The following is a 17,233-nucleotide window of genomic DNA, read 5'->3' as shown; positions in this document are numbered from 1 at the left end:
TCAGGCTGGTGCAACGTCACGCTGGCCTGTGCCGCCGCAGGCTTGCCCCGCACTCCGAGCCCTTTTCTCCCCCTGGCCTGAGTGAGCCAGAGCCCCTGAATCAGCGGCTCCTTTAACCCCGTCCTGTCTGAGCAAACAACAGACGCCCTCTGGCGACCTACACGCAGAGGTGGGGCCAAATCCAAAGCTGAGCCCTTGGAAGCTGTGAGAACAAAGATGAGAAAGTGAAATCTCTCCCAGCAGTCTCAGAAGCAGCAGATTAAAGCTCCACAATCAACTTGATGTACCCTGCATCTGTGGAATACATGAATAGACAACAAATCATCCCAAATTGAGGAGGTGGACTTTGAGAACAAGATCTATGATTTTTTTCCCCCTTTTCCTCTTTTTGTGAATGTGTATGTGTATGCTTCTGTGTGAGATCTTGTCTGTATAGCTTTGCTTCCACCATTTGTCCTAGGGTTCTATCCATCCGTTTTTTTTCTTAATAATTAATTTTAATAACTATATTTTATTTTACTTTATCTTCTTTCTTTCTCTTTCTTCCTTCCTTTGTTTGTTTGTTTGTTTCTTTCTTTCTTTCTTTCTTTCTTTCCTTCCTTCCTTCCCTCCTTTAGACAATGAATCATCCCAAATTGAGGAGGTGGACTTTGAGAGCAAGATTTATGATTTTTTCCTCTTTTCCTCTTTTTGTGAGTGTGTATGTATATGCTTCTGTATGAGATTTTGTCTGTATAGCTTTGCTTCCACCATTTGTCCTAAGGTTCTACCAGTACGTTTTTTTTCTTTCTTAATAATTATTTTTTAATTTAATAACTTTATTATATTTTACTTTATTTTATTTTACTTTATCTTCTTTCTTTCTTTCTTTTTTCCTTCTTTCCCTCCTTCCTTCCTGCCTTCCTTCCTCCCACCATCCCTCCCTCCCTCCATCCTTTCCTTCTTTCCTTCTTTTGTTCTTTCTTCCTTCCTTCCTTCATTTCTTTCTTTCTTTCTTTCTTCCTTTCTTTCTTCCTACTTCTACTAATTCTTTCTCTTTACTTTTTCTACCTTTTATCCTGAGCCATGTCGATGAAAGGCTCTTGGTGCTGCAGCCAGGAGCCAGTGCTGTGCCGCTGAGGTGGGAGAGCCAACTTCAGGACACTGGTCAACAAGAGACCTCCTAGCTCCACATAATATCAAATGGTGAAAATCTCCCAGAGACCTCCATCTTAACACCAGCACCCAACTTCACTCAACGACCAGCAAGCTACAGTGCTGGACACCCTATGCCAAACAACTAGCAAAACAGGAACACAACCCCACCCATTAGCAGAGAAGCTGCCTAAAATCATAAGTCCACAAACACCCCAAAACACACTACCAGACATGAACCTGTCCACCAGAAAGACAAGATCCAGCCTCATTCACCAGAACACAGGCACTAGTCTCCTCCACCAGGAAGCTTAAACAATCCCTTAAACCAACCTTAGCCACTGGGGACAGACAACAAAAACAACGGGAACTACGAACCTGCAACCTGCGAAAAGGAGACCCCAAACACAGTAAGATAAGCAAAATGAGAAGACAGGAAAACACACTGCAGATGAAGGAGCAGGATGAAAACCCACCAGACCTAACAAATGAAGAGGAAATAGGCAGTCTACCTGAAAAATAATTCAGAATAATGATAGTAAAGATGATCCAAAATCTTGGAAATAGAATAGACAAAATGCAAGAAACATTTAACAAGGACCTAGAGGAACTAAAGATGAAACAAACAACGATGAACAACACAATAAATGAAATGAAAATTTCTCTAGAAGGGATCAATAGCAGAATAACTGAGGCAGAAGAACGGATAAGTGACCTGGAAGATAAAATAGTGGAAATAACTACTGCAGAGCAGAATAAAGGAAAAAGAATGAAAAGAACTGAGGACAGTCTCAGAGACCTCTGGGACAATATTAAATGCACCAACATTCGAATTATTGGGGTTCCAGAAGAAGAAGAGAAAAAAAAAAAAGGGACTGAGAAAATATTTGAAGAGATTATAGTTGAAAACTTCCCTAATATGGGAAAGGAAATAGTTAATCAAGTCCAGGAAGCACAGAGAGTCCCATACAGGATAAATCCAAGGAGAAATACTCCAAGACACATATTAATCAAACTGTCAAAAATTAAATACAAAGAAAGCATATTAAAAGCAGCAAGGGAAAAACAACAAATAACACACAAGGGAATCCCCATAAGGTTAACAGCTGATCTCTCAGCAGAAACTCTGCAAGCCAGAAGGGACAGGCAGGACATATTTAAAGTGATGAAGGAGAAAACCTACAACCAAGATTACTCTACCTAGCAAGGATCTCATTCAGATTTGATGGAGAAATTAAAACCTTTATAGACAAGCAAAAGCTGAGAGAGTTCAGCACCATCAAGCCAGCTTTACAACAAATGCTAAAGGAATTTCTCTAGGCAAGAAACACAAGAGAAGGAAAAGTCCTACAATAATGAACACAAATCAATTTAGAAAATGGGAATAGGAACATACATATTGATAATTACCTTAAATGTAAATAGACTAAATGCTCCCACCAAAAGACACAGATTGGCTGAATGGATACAAAAACAAGACCCATATATATGCTGTCTACAAGAGACCCACTTCGGACCTAGAGACACATACAGACTGAAAGTAAGGGGATGGAAAAAGATATTCCATGCAAATGGAAACCAAAAGAAAGCTGGAGTAGCAATTCTCATATCAGACAAAATAGACTTTAAAATAAAGACTATTACAAGAGACAAAGAAGGGCACTACATAATGATCAAGGAATTGTTCCAAGAAGAAGATATAACAATTGTAAATATTTATGCACCCAACATAGGAGCACCTCAATACATAAGGCAAATACTGACAGCCATAAAAGGGGAAATCAGTAGTAACACATTCATAGCAAGGGAACTTTAACACCCCACTTTCACCAGTGGACAGATCATCCAAAATGAAAATAAATAAGGAAACACAAGCTTAAATGATACATTAAACAAGATGGACTTAATTGATATTTATAGGACACTCCATCCAAAAACAACAGAATATACATTTTTCTCAAGTGCTCATGGAACATTCTCCAGGATAGATCATATCTTGGGTCACAAAGCAGGCCTTGGTAAATTTAAGAAAATTGAAATTGTATCAAGTATCTTTTCTGACCACAATGCTATGAGACTAGATATCAATTACAGGAAAAGATCTGTAAAAAATACAAACACATGGAGGCTAAACAATACACTACTTAATAATGAAGTGATCACTGAAGAAATCAGAAAGGAAATACAAAAATACCTAGAAACAAATGACAATGGAGACACAACGACACAAAACCTATGGGATGCAGCAAAAACAGTTCTAAGAGGGAAGCTTATAGCAATATAAGCCCACCTTAAGAAACAGGAAATATCTTGAATAAACAACCTAGCCTTGCACCTAAAGTAATTGGAGAAAGGAGAACAAAGAAAACATAAAAGTTAGCAGAAGGAAATAAATCATAAAAATCAGATCAGAAATAAATGAAAAAGAAATGAAGGAAACGATAGCAATGATCAATAAAACTAAAAGCTTGTTCTTTGAGAAGATGAACAAAATTGATAAACCATTAGCCAGACTCATCAAGCACAAAAGGGAGAAGACTCAAATCAACAGAATTAGAAATAAAAAGAAGTAATAACTGACACTACAGAAATACAAAGTATCATGAGAGATTACTACAAGCTAATTACTTGGATTACTATATTCCAATATAATGGACAACCTGGAAGAAATTCTTCGAAAAGCACAACCTTCCAAGACTGAACCAGGAAGAAATAGAAAATATAAACAGACCAATTACAAGCACTGAAATTGAGACTGGAATGAAAAGTCTTCCAACAAACAATAGTCCATGACCAGATGGCTTCACAGGTGAATTCTATCAAACATTCAGAGAAGAGCTAACACTTATCCTTCTCAAACTCTTCCAAAATATAGCAGAGGGGAAAACACTCCCAAACTCAATCTATGAGGCCATCATCACACTGATACCAAAACCAGACAAAGATGTCACAAAGAAAGAAAACTATAGGCCAATATCACTGATGAACTTAGATGCAAAAATCCTCAACAAAATACTAGCAAACAGAATCCAACAGCACATTAAAAGGATCATACACCATGATCAAGTGGGGTTTATCTGAGGAATGCAAGGATTGTTCAATAGATGGAAATCAATCACCGTGATACACCATATTAACAAATTGAAGGAGAAAAATCATATGATCATCTCATTAGATGCAGAGAAAGCTTTCGACAATGTTCAACACCCATTTATGATAAAAACCCTCCAGAAAGTAGGTATAGCAAGAACTTACCTCAACATATAAATATGACATATATGGCAAACCCACAGCCAACCTCAACCTCAATGGTGAAAAACTGAAACCATTTTCACTGAGATCAGGAAGAAGACAACATTGCCCACTCTCACCACTATCATTCAACACAATTTTGGAAATTTTAGCCAGAGCAATCAGAGAAGAAAATGAAATAAATAGAGTCCAATCAGAAAAGAAGTAAAGCTGTCCCTCTTTGCAGATGACATGATACTATACATAGGGAATCCTAAAGATGCCAACAGAAAACTACTAGAGCTAATCAATGAATTTGGTAGAGTAGCAGGATACAAAATTAATGCACAGAAATCTCTTACATTCCTATACACCCATGATGAAAAACCTGAAAGAGAAATTAAGGAAACCCTCCCATTTATCATTGCAAAAAGAACAATAAAATACCTAGGAGTAAATCTACCTACGTAGACTAAAGAACTGTATGCAGCAAACTATGACATTGATGAAAGAAATTAAAGATGATACAAACAGATGGAGAGTTATACCATGTTCTTGGATTGGAATAATCAATATTGAGAAAATGACTACACTACCCAAGGCAATCTACAGATTCATTGCAAGCCCTATCAAACTACCAATGGCATTTTTCACAGAACAAGAACAAAAAAATTCACAGTTTGAAATTATTAAACACAAAAGACCCCGAATAGCCTAGGCAATCTTGAGAATGAAAAACGGAGCTGGAGGAATCAGGCTCCTTGAATTCAGACTATACTACAAAGTTACAGTAAGCAAGACAGTATGGTACTGTCACAAAAACAGAAATATAGATAAATGGAACAGGATAGAAAGCCCAGAGATAAACCCATGCACATATGGTCACCTTATTTTTGATAAAGGAGACTAGAATATACAATGGAGAAAAGACAGCTTCTTCAATAAGTGGTGCTGGGAAACTGGACAGCTACATGTAAAAGAATGAAATTAGAACACTCCCTAACACCATACACAAAAATAAACTCAAAATGGATTAAAGACCTGAATGTAAGGCCAGACAGTATAAAACTCTTAGAGTAAAACATAGGCAGAACACTCTATGACATAAATCACAGCAAGATCCTTTTTGACCCACCTCCTAGAGAAATGGAAATAAAAACAAAAATAAACAAATGGGACCTAATGAAGCTTAAGAGCTTTTGCACAGCAAAGGAAATCATAAACAAGACAAAAAGACAACCCTGAGAATGGGAGAAAATATTTGCAAATGAAGCAACTGACACAGGATTATCCTCCAAAATTTACAAGCAGCCATACAACTCAATATCAAAAAAACAAACAACCCAATTGAAAAGCGGGCAGAAGACCTAAATAGACATTTCTCCAAAGAAGATATACAGATTGCCAACAAACCCATGAAAGAGTGCTCAACATCACTAATCATTAGAGAAATTAAATCAAAACTACAATGAGGTATCATCTCACACTAGTCAGAATGCCATCATCAAAAAATCTACAAACAATAAATGCTGGAGAGACTGTGGAGAAAAGGGAACTATCTTGCACTGTTGGTAGGAATGTAAATTGATACAGACTCTATGGAGAACAGTATGGAAGTTCCTTAGAAAACTACAAATAGAACTACCATATGACACAGCAATCCCACTACTGGGCATATACCCTGAGAAAACCACATTCAGAAAGAGTCTTTTACCTCAGTGTTCATTGCAGCTCTATCTACAATAACCAGGAAAAGGAAGCAACCTAAGTGTCCATTTGACATTTGTCAAATGTCAATGTCAATGTCCAATTGACATTTCAACAGATGAATGGATAAAGATGTGGCACATATATACAATGGAATATTACTCAGCCATAAAAAGGAACAAAATTAAGTTATTTGTAGTGCTGTGGATGGACCTAGAGTCTGTCATACAGAGTGAAGTAAGTCAGAAAGAGAAAAACAAATACTGTATACTAACATATATATATGGAATACAAAACAAAAAAAAAATGGTTCTGATGAACCTACGGGCAGGACAGGAATAAAGATGCAGACATAGAGAAGTAGAGAATGGACTTGAGGACACAGGGAAGGGTAAGGGTAAGCTGGGACAAAGTGAGAGAGTGGCATGGACTTATAAATACTACCAAATGTAAAATAGATAGCTAGTGGGAAGCAGCCACCTAGCACAAGGAGATCAGCTCAGTGATTTCTGACGATCTAGAGGGGTGGGATAGGGAGGGTGGGAAGGAGATGCAAGAGGGAGTAGATATGGATATATATGTATATAGATAGCTGATTCACTTTGTTATAAAGCAGAACATAACACAGCATTGTAAAGCAATTATACTCCAATAAAGATGTTAAAAAGGCAAAAGATTTGAGGGTATTTTTCATACATAATTTTCACTTCCTTTGTTAAATTTATTCATAGATATGTTATTGTTTTTGATGCTTGTGAATGGAATAGTTTTCTTCATTTCTTTTTCAGATGTTTCATTGTTAATGTACAGAAATGTAACTGATTTCTCTATGTTGATTTTATATCCTGCAAGTTTACTGAATTCATTGATTAGTTCCAACAGTTTTTTGTTTGGTCTTTGAGATTTTTTATATGTAAAATCATATCATCTGCAAATAACAACAATTTTACTTCTTCCTTTACATTTATATGTCTTTTCTCTCTTTGTCTTGTCTGATTTTTCTAGCTAGGACTTCCGGAACTTTATTAAATTAAGAGTGAAGAGAAGGAATCCTTTTCTTGTTCCTGATCTTAGGCGAAAAGCTTTTAACTACCCAACATTGAGTTAGCTATGGGTTTATCATAGCTTATTATGTTGAAGTGTTTTCCTTTATACCCAGTCGGATGAGGTATAAACTCTTGTTTTACTGTTTCAATTTTTTTATTTGTTTCACTTGCTACAGAATAGAAAATTGCACATTAACTATGTCTACTGAGGTGGGGAAAGTGGACATTCTAGTCATTAACAGACAGTCAACACAAGAGTGTTCAAGCCAGTGACCCCTCTGGACATTTCTCAAAGTAGCAATTGACATTTCCAAGAATCCCCAAGCTTGTCCCCAGCTCTAGCTGATTTTACTTCTCTGCTACACCCCACACACTCAAGCCTTTACATACAATTTCCTTAACTCTATTCCTGCTATACAATTCCAGTCTCAAACCTCATGATTTCTCCATCAACTCTGCAACAAATCCTAATTAGCCTTTCTGTTTTCCATTACACCAAAACCAATCCACTAGCATAGCATAGGCAGATTATCCATGTTCATAACATTTCTCTACTCAGGAACTTTCAGTGACTGTCCATTGCCTGATAAATAAAATCTCTATTTCTGAGCATGGCCTACAAAATAATTTACTATTCTTTCCCCATTTACAAGCATAATGTGCTTATTCTAGTCAAGCTGGATACCTTGAGGAAGTACAGGTAGCATCCAAGAGCAAGAGATATTGGCATTAGGGAGATCAGCTTTCTTACCTGTTGCTGTGTTTGCTTTTGAACACTTGGTTTTATTATGTTTATAAATGATGGGGAAAATAATAGCCACCAAGAACCATATGAGACTGAAGTCCAGTGTAGATATTTACTTACCCCTGGTGCCTGGACATATGATAAATATTTGGACCCCACTGCTTGGGCACAAGGGAGATGTTTGGTAAATTAGAGTAGTTATCATCACCATCACCATCATCATCATTATCTATAAATGTTTTTCTTGTTTTTCTATCTGCATATGTTTCATCTCTCAACCTAAAATGTCACTTCCTTACCCCAAAAAGATACTTAACTTACTAAAGCACTGCCACTTCGAGGAAGTAAATTCCCCTTCTTTGTGTATCATCCTTCCCTGTACCTTTTTAAAATGTTCATCAAATATTGCCTTTTATTTCTTTCCTCAGATCAGCAGGCTCTGAGCCACACACTTAAGAATTCAAAGCTAGTAAGCTTCAGCCCTTTACACACTTGAAAAGCCAGAGCTCTCACTGAACTTGGACAAGAAACTAGAAAGTGTTCCTCTTCCTCAAGTCCCAGATCCAGACACCTGCAGTCTTGTTGAACATCCCTCTAGATTTTCCATTCCACTCTCCTTCTCTTCATCCCTGAGACCACCTTCTCAGTTTAGGCACTGCTACAATAAAACTAGAAGGTGTGGTTAAAGCGAAAGAATAACAAGAATTCTTGGAACATATGGTCCTCCCAAGTTCAATGAATAGATTGTATAAAAATACAGACAGGGCTTCCCTGGTGGTGCAGTGGTTGAGAGTCCACCTGCCGAGGCAGGGGACATGGGTTCGTGCCCCAGTCCGGGAAGATCCCACATGCCGCGGAGCGGCTGGGCCCGTGAGCCATGGCCACTGAGCCTGCGCGTCCGGAGACTGTGCTCCGCAACGGGAGAGGCCACCGCAGTGAGAGGCCCGCATACCGCAAAAAAAAAAAAAAAAAAAAAAATACAGACAACTAAAAATTGGTTTGGGGACCTGGAAGTTAATAAATAAATTTCCCATTGCCAGGAGTAAAATGAAAAGAAATAAAAATATTAGTAAGAATATAAAATAGAAGCTCTACCCATCTTCTCCCATAGCTATGTAGAAAAAGTTCCAGAACAAAAGATAAACAATGAAGAAATAATAGAATAAAATAGCTCAGAGCAGAAGACATACATCAGTCTTTAGATTTAAATGCGTCACCATCATACCCACTCCAGGGAGAATCAGATGAAATTTTTTAAAAAGACACACCTCTATACACATTTTTGTGATGTTTCTGACCTTCAAAAAGTAAGAGAAATGGAGAGGAACTGGGAAGTAGTGAAAATTCTCCAGATCCCTAAGGTTTCAGAAAAAAATCAGGAAACAGAGATGCATATACTTGCATTATTTAAAATGTAGAAGCATTTACCAAGTAAAATACACAAACTATTAATTGTTGTTATTTCTGGGGAGTGAGTTGGGAGAAAGGGGTGAAAAAAGTTTTAATTTCCAAATGATTCCCTTCTATACCATATGAACTTTTCCTATTATGGGCATATAATACTTTTATGATGAAATACAATTTCTGTTTTTTTAAATTTTAATTTAGCATTACATCAAGAGCATTTAAAAGTAATTTTCTTTAACCACATTATTTTACAGTATAATAATCTATAAATATGTCATACATTATGCAATACCTCTAGGATATTTTTAAATTTTTGTTGCCATAAATAAATCTGTGAGGAAGTATATCCCCCTAGTATATTTATTTTTCTGTGTATCTCTGATTAGGAATGAATTCTGAGGGGTAAAGTTATATCTTAAAGGGTTTTGGTATATATTAACAGTTGTCCTCCAAAATGATTATAAGAATTTAAAGCCCAACCAAAAGAAGACAAAAATACCTTTTTTGCTATATCCTCAACAACACCAGATGTTAGTTATAAATATACTTTTGATATGTGGGGGTTCATCAATCATAATCATACTGAATTACTCCCATATACAAGGTGCTAAGCTAGGATCTTCTTCTATGGGAAACAAATAAGATAACTTCTACTCCTTGACCAATGATCTACTTGGGAACATGGGTAAAATACATAGAAAGAAAAACAAATAATTTAAGGCAGCATTTGATGAGCAGCAAAAGCAAAAGATGCAAGTATATTAATGTGGTTGACAAGGGCTTTCTAAGTATGTAATAAAGATTGGAAAGCACAAAAGGAAACAGCTGATATATTTGTCTACCTCAAGTTAAAACCAAACAAGTCAAAAACTTCTCTACAGCAAAACTGAAATACAAGCCACAGAATTAGAGGCATATATAATAAATACCTATAAAGACGGGGAGGAGTCCAAGAAGAAGATGGGTAAAGAGATGATCTGTGAATGAAGAAATACAAATAGCTAGTAAATGTGCAGTAGTGATCAACCTCACTGATATACAGACAATGGAATATTATTCTTGTTAATAATATAGAAAAGATTTAAAACATTATTAAAACTCAGTGTTTAATTTGTATGTGTGAAAACATGTGCTTTTGCTTGAGGTATATGTCACATACACATAAATAGGACAATCTTTCCAGAGGGCAGTTTGACCACATGTATCCAATATCATGTGCATATATGTCTTGACCCTGCTACCCTACCATAATATTTCAAGTTAAGACGTAATCATACAAGCTGGATAGGATTGCACAAGATATTCAGTACAGCATTATTCATAAGAGAAAACGGATGCTCTTCCATAGAACATTTAGTCAAACATGGTGCATGCACAAAATGTAGATCCTACAATGATGTGCAACCATTTTTATTGACATGGAAAGCCATCCATTTAATATGGATGAGTGAAAAGGAAAACTACAAAACAAAATGCATAGTATGATCTGACTTGTATAAAAAACATACACACATGCATATATATGCTTAGAGAAATGTTTGAAAGGATATTCACCAAAGTGCTAATAATGGTTACCATTTTTATCATTTTCATTTGTACAATAAATATTATTTTGCCAAAAGAATAAAGTTATTTTCAAAAGAAAAAAAAAAACATACTCTTGGTACTGATCCTGACAGAAGCCAGGTTTCCTGGAGGACCTGGAGCTTCACCCTGGCCTTGGGAAACTGTAACATTATGACTCTTCATTTTTTTTTTTGCCATACGCGGGCCTCTCACTGTTGTGGCCTCTCCCGTTGCGGAGCACAGGCTCCGGACACACAGGCCCAGCGGCCATGGCTCACGGACCTAGCCGCTCCGCGGCATGTGGGATCTTCCTGGACCGGGGCACGAACCCGTGTCCCCTGCATCGGCAGGCATACTCTCAACCACTGCGCCACCAGGGAAGCCCCATGACTCTTCATTTTTAATGGCTAAAGCAAACACTCAAGGAGATTTGGGTCATAGAATAGCATTATCACTACCATCATCATCACTATATATTCAGGCCTCCAAATTGAATGACAGTTTCAAGAAAAGCCATAGTGAAGAAATGTTCTCTTACTCATAGAGAGATAAGAAGAGCCTGAGGGGACTGTGAAAGACCAAGCTGGAAGCAATGAGTAGCAGGAGGAGTTTGGCTCTTTCCTGAAACAAATGTTCTTTGTTGGATTCCGAGAGAGTGATGATAGGTTCTAGAAAAGCCAGTAACAGCCATCTCACTGAGTCCTGACTGTCTGCTATTTGCACTGTGGTCATCTAGGAAGTTCTCTTCCAAACTGTGCCTTGTTTTCCTGAGTCTCACCAGATCCCTTTCACTTCCTGAGCCTAACCCAAGGTAAGCATCTCTATAAAAACTTTCAAATCCAGCAGTGACCTCACTGTCCTGTGAGCTTTAAGCATCACTATCTGAGTCATTCTCTTAGCAACTAATCACTGAGTCTGTCCTACCTTTCCCATGTTGCCTCATGTGGTTATTTCAATGACTTCAGCATACATGTTCCGCCCCCACTGAGCTAGACTCTGAGGTTCCTGAAGGGTGACCATATAATTAACCTATGTCCTTGAATGAGAGCTTTGAGTGAAAGGGAAATAAAAACAATTATAATTATATATTTTAATAATTATTTATTGGCACCAATTGGCTTCACCACATTGGTGGATCTATAAAATAGTTTTATTCAAAACCTATCTTGAAAAGGGAAATTCTGTCTGAAAAATAAAAATAACATCAAGCTAGGTACATTTTAACATGTATTATTTTGATTATCTAAACATTAAAAAATAACAAGCAGAATAATTATACTTGCTAAATATTTGATATTTTAATCTGTTTTTTAGCTGTCTCTAGTACCATGTCATTGGTGCTCTTTAGAATAATGTGTGCTATATACATGGTTTTATTATTTTTAACCTTTTCATAAAGTTGCCTATGATCTTCTACAGAGCTGAACTTTATGCTAATAATTTTAATTGTTGGCACATTCTATTATTGTTCCTATATAGAACATGCAATTTTTTATTAAAAAAATACTTTTCTTACAGATGCAGATGTACCTGGTAAGTTAAGAGTATATTCTATTAAATGAAGAAAATTTAATTTCTAACCTGAAAATATGTAAGTGGTTAGGCTAAGATATTTTTATAGACACTTTCATTTTGCTTCCATTCTCAGTTTTAAAGCAACTATTTTTCAAAGATGAAACTCATCAAATAAATTGTCTCCATTTATGATTCTTTTAAATATAATTTCACCAAATTTAGGTACTACAAATGGTAGACCTTTTCACTTTTGTTCCATTCCAGTACAGAATAAAAATGTATCCAATTTAATATAAGAACATTACTGAAAATTCTTTCTCAAAATCAAGATATTCCAAAGAACATAGATTTCAAAATTAAATCATGTACAATTTCAACTCTCATTATTTGTTTTGTTCAGTTTCAGTCTTGATTTTGAGTGTTTTCCTGTTTGCCAGTTTTTTTTATTGTTATCAGTAAAGCTTTTGGTGTTCCATTTGTTGAATATTCTGATTAATGTTTTTCAATATATTGAACAAAATGCAAACAAAGCTTTTCCTGAAATTTTACAACCTTTGTCGGTCATATATGTTTATTTATACATTTCAATAAATCTAAAATATTTTTAAAAAATCAAGTAATGGGGGCAGCAAAGAGAGAAAGTATATACTGATATTTCATTTTCTTAAAATTCAACATCAATTTTGTCTCATATACAAAATTGTAGTTTAGTTACTTTCTGTACACACGAAAATATTTATCAATTCTTGGTTGGTAACTAAACTTATTTAATGATTATTTCACAGTGTGTAAATTATTGAATAATTATGTAATACCCTTGAAACTAATATAATGTTATATGTCAATTACATCTCAATTTTAAAAATAATTGTCAATTATAACAACAGCTACTTCTATATTTTGGCACATTACAGCAGTCTGTTTTGATGAATTATGAACTATGCATGTACAATAACCAATTTGATAAAAATATTTCTGCACCATAGATTTATTAAATTAGTAAAACATCACTTTCACCACAACACTACACCAAATTTAAATTGGTTTTGTTACCCCAAAATCAACAAAATCTTTACCTATGTTGAACTTTTTGACTGAATTGACTGTAACATGCATAATAATGTCAGGTATTTCATCTCTGATAGAATATGTTTCAGTAGCTTTACTTTGATTCAATAAATTGGATGAAAATAAAACAATATTGAAATTAACTAAATTCTACTTAAAACATCTGATGACACTGATAGTATAAAACTGGAGTCTTCATCCCTTGCAGTTTTCTTCATTTTCTAACAGAGCTGACACATTAGCAGTTCTCTCTTGACTTCTTGTACATGCACAGAAGTCTTGGTTACACAACTTGCAATAAAAAAAAATGAGCAAATTCAGTGGAGAGCAGTTACGTGATTCAAGTGGAAGTCATGTGCCACAAAACAATCTCTAAACCTATCTTCTGTAGTTGTATTTATTAAATGGTCATTTTTTGGCACAGTTTTAACATCACTATAAACTGTTGAGGTTGAATATTGATGTTTTGTCAGCATATTTGTGTCTTCTGGTTTTCATGTGATCAGTGATATCCTCAGGGCCTTCATGGCAGATGACAAATGTCGACATTTTGTCAAATTAGTCATTCATCAGCAGATTTCCAACAGAAATTTAGACCTTGAGCCTGATTTTTTTATTCAATATATGCTTTCTGTTTTTGAAGTCATCAGTACTGAACAGGTTTATTGCCCCCAAATGAGATAATATCAATAATAGAATAAAGTAAATTTACACCATGTTATAAATGATAAAACCATAGTTGCAAGAGGGTTCATACTACTCTCTCTATACACTTCATGGCAGTATTGCTTAACTTCTTTCTCACTCAGATTTCATATGTAACTAATCTATAATTTCCTAGTTTCCAATAGAGCCACCAACCAGGATTCTTAGGCCATCATACATATTCAAGGGTTGGCAGGACAAGTGGCAGTGGATGATTCTCCCGTTATGAAACCAAACTTGGTTTTGATCACCCAGCACACAGTAAAGCCAATCTACTGACACCAGGTTATGGCAAAGGAAAAGTACAGTGTTTATTGCAGGGCAAAGCAAGGATAACAGGTAACTCATGCTCAAAAGACTCCTGGATGCCTTTCAGGGAAGAATTTTTTTTTTTTTTTTTTTTTTTGCGGTACACAGGCCTCTCACTGTTGTGGCCTCTCCCGTTGTGGAGCACAGGCTCCAGACGTGCAGGCTCAGTGGCCATGGCTCACGGGTGCAGCCGCTCCACGGCATGTGGGATCCTCCCGGGTCGGGGCACGAACCTGTGTCCCCTGCATCAGCAGACGGACTCTCAACCACTGTGCCACCAGGGAAGCTCTCAGGGAAGAATTTTTAAAGACAGTGTGAGGGAGAGTGTCACAGGGTACCTAATCAGCTCATGCACAATTCTCTGATTGTTTGATGGTGAGGGAACAGGGTGATATTTTGGTAATCTCAATCATCAACCTTCTGGTTCTTTCTGGTCTGAGGTCTGCATGCTGGTGGTCAGCAGGTAGTTAAAGTCTTCCACCTGATGGGGGTTTTAATATATGCAAATACTAAACAAATCAAGGATGTGGCTCAGGATATTATCTATAAGCCCTTAAGGAAGAACTAAAGGTCTTTGACTTTGTTTTATGGCTAAACTATTATTATTTTGTCTGCTTGACTATTTTCCTTTGCTTATGCATTTTCTCACTTTACTGATTAAATTTGTTCTTTGGAACTTGGGTAAGCTAAAGCTTTTCTACAAACAAGATGCAGGGGCATGGGCAGGGTGGCAGATGTGTCCCTGGGAAGGCCCTGAAGGATCCTGTTCAGTTTCACTCCCTCCAGAACTTGAGGTTTCAAGGCACTAGATGTCCCAGCTGCCCATACCCAGTGCACTTATTAACAGGGAGCTTCTTGTATACCGTCCCTGAAAAGGAGGTGGTAGTTATGTTTTGTCAGGAGAGAGCTATCACTGGTTGTTTTTAAGATTTGACTAAGCCTTAGAATAAGAAATATTGATACATTTACCATACATGCATCTCACACAGCCCTGGACAAGACTGCAGTGCCATGATTAATAATAATATTTTAAAAATGAGAAAATAATACTTTAAAAATACTCATCTGGGACAAGTGCTTTGGATAATAGGACAAGAAGAGTAAACTAGTTCTGAGCTAGGTAAACCAAGTATCCCAGGCAAACCAAGATGTATGGTTGTCCTCTCCATCCTCTTCTCAAAGCTTTTCACATCACAGGTAGTCAAATCTTGCCCTCACTTCTGTGTAGACATTAAGAGATCTTCTCCCTTTAAACCAAGTACTGCCTCATGTGTGGTATTTCTACCACAAGAACTCTTTTCTTACACCTTTTCTATGCCATAACATAGACATCAGTAGAACCCTTTCCTTTTTTTTAAGACAAAATAAGTTTCACACAGGCATACAACTGGTATTAGAAGAATGCTTAAGTTCTATGTCTTCCAATGACAACAAAGCTGCCTTTCATTTTTTTAACTGATGCAAAGGTATTAACAAATCAGACAATGATAAGATAGATGACATCAAAAATACTTAGCTTTTTGAAAAGACCGAAATGACTAAGAATTTTTCTGGAATTTTTAAAATGTAATTTTCATTCCTACAGCTGTATATAGTGGGCGTGAGCTTGAATCCTCTGCCTTTTTATGACTCTGCATAGCATAGCGCATTGAGCATAAATTGGGCTGAGAGTTGACTGTGGAAGGTGTTTCTGTATCCCTTACACCATGAGTCTGGATTGTAGCATCCACTCCCAGTCTGAGGCACAGAGAAGTGGAAAGAGGAAGTAAGGACATGCCATGGCCACACAAGGACAGCTTTTATCTCAAACTAGTTCTGGCCAATTAAGAAGTTTTTCTCTTGAGATGAGAAGCAGCTCTATTTTTTGTTTTATGATTTTTTTTTTTTTTTGGCTTTTATTTGGGAGATTGAAAGGTCACGGGAAGGTAGTAAATGAAGGGAAGAAAACATTCTGGTAAGGTATGAGCCTCAGTTCTGGAGTTGAACAGCACTGAATTTAAGTCCCAGAAAAGTTAGGGAACCTCTCTATACCTCAGTTTCTGTGCCTGGAACTGGTGAAAAGCACCTTCTTTATGGAGTAGATATGCCTAGTACATGGAGCTAGTCATTATATGTCGTTTATCATTTTTATTTTTTCATTTAATTCTTAAAGCAACCTATGCAAAAAATATATTACTATATTTATGCTCCAAATGTTTAACTCTGTACATGAGATACTGGGAGTGTGTCCAAACTTGGGTTCCCCTGAAACAAAAGACTGAGATGAGTGACCTGTTATATGTAGATAGTGTATATGGGGATATAATCTCCAGGATGATGATCTAGGGCCAGGGTATGAGGCAGAAAGAAAGAAAGAAAAACAAGGAAGCACGTGGAGGTGTCTACCATGGAAGGCTTACAGGACCTTCTGAGGAGGCTTAAGAAGGTCTCAAAACACCAGCCTGAGAAGAAAGGAGAAGGCACCTTTCCAGGGCTCTCAGTCCCCAGTGGTCTACACTAATTGGGCTCAGGAAGAGGTGAGTAGCCCAGCCGGAGGCAGGCCAGGTACTCTCAGGTTGCAGGTGCTATGGACTGTCCAGGACTCTGTGGACCTGGACACTCCTGGCTGCAGTAAGAGCTGGGGCACATCAGGGGTCTGACCCAGGTAATGAAGTGAAGCTCTGGTCTGTTTGCCTTCAGAGCTTGCACTTTTTCTAACATATCACATGATCTTTTTATACACATGTAGTGAAGTCTGCCTGTGGTATGGTCCAACTCCTTAGACATGGATCCTGCAAAGAGGTCAAAATGTGATGTTGCT

The sequence above is a fragment of the Phocoena sinus genome, chromosome 2 (genome assembly GCF_008692025.1).
Source record: "Phocoena sinus isolate mPhoSin1 chromosome 2, mPhoSin1.pri, whole genome shotgun sequence".
In the NCBI taxonomy this organism is placed as follows: domain Eukaryota; kingdom Metazoa; phylum Chordata; class Mammalia; order Artiodactyla; family Phocoenidae; genus Phocoena; species Phocoena sinus.
Note: the sequence above shows the minus strand (reverse complement) of the source record.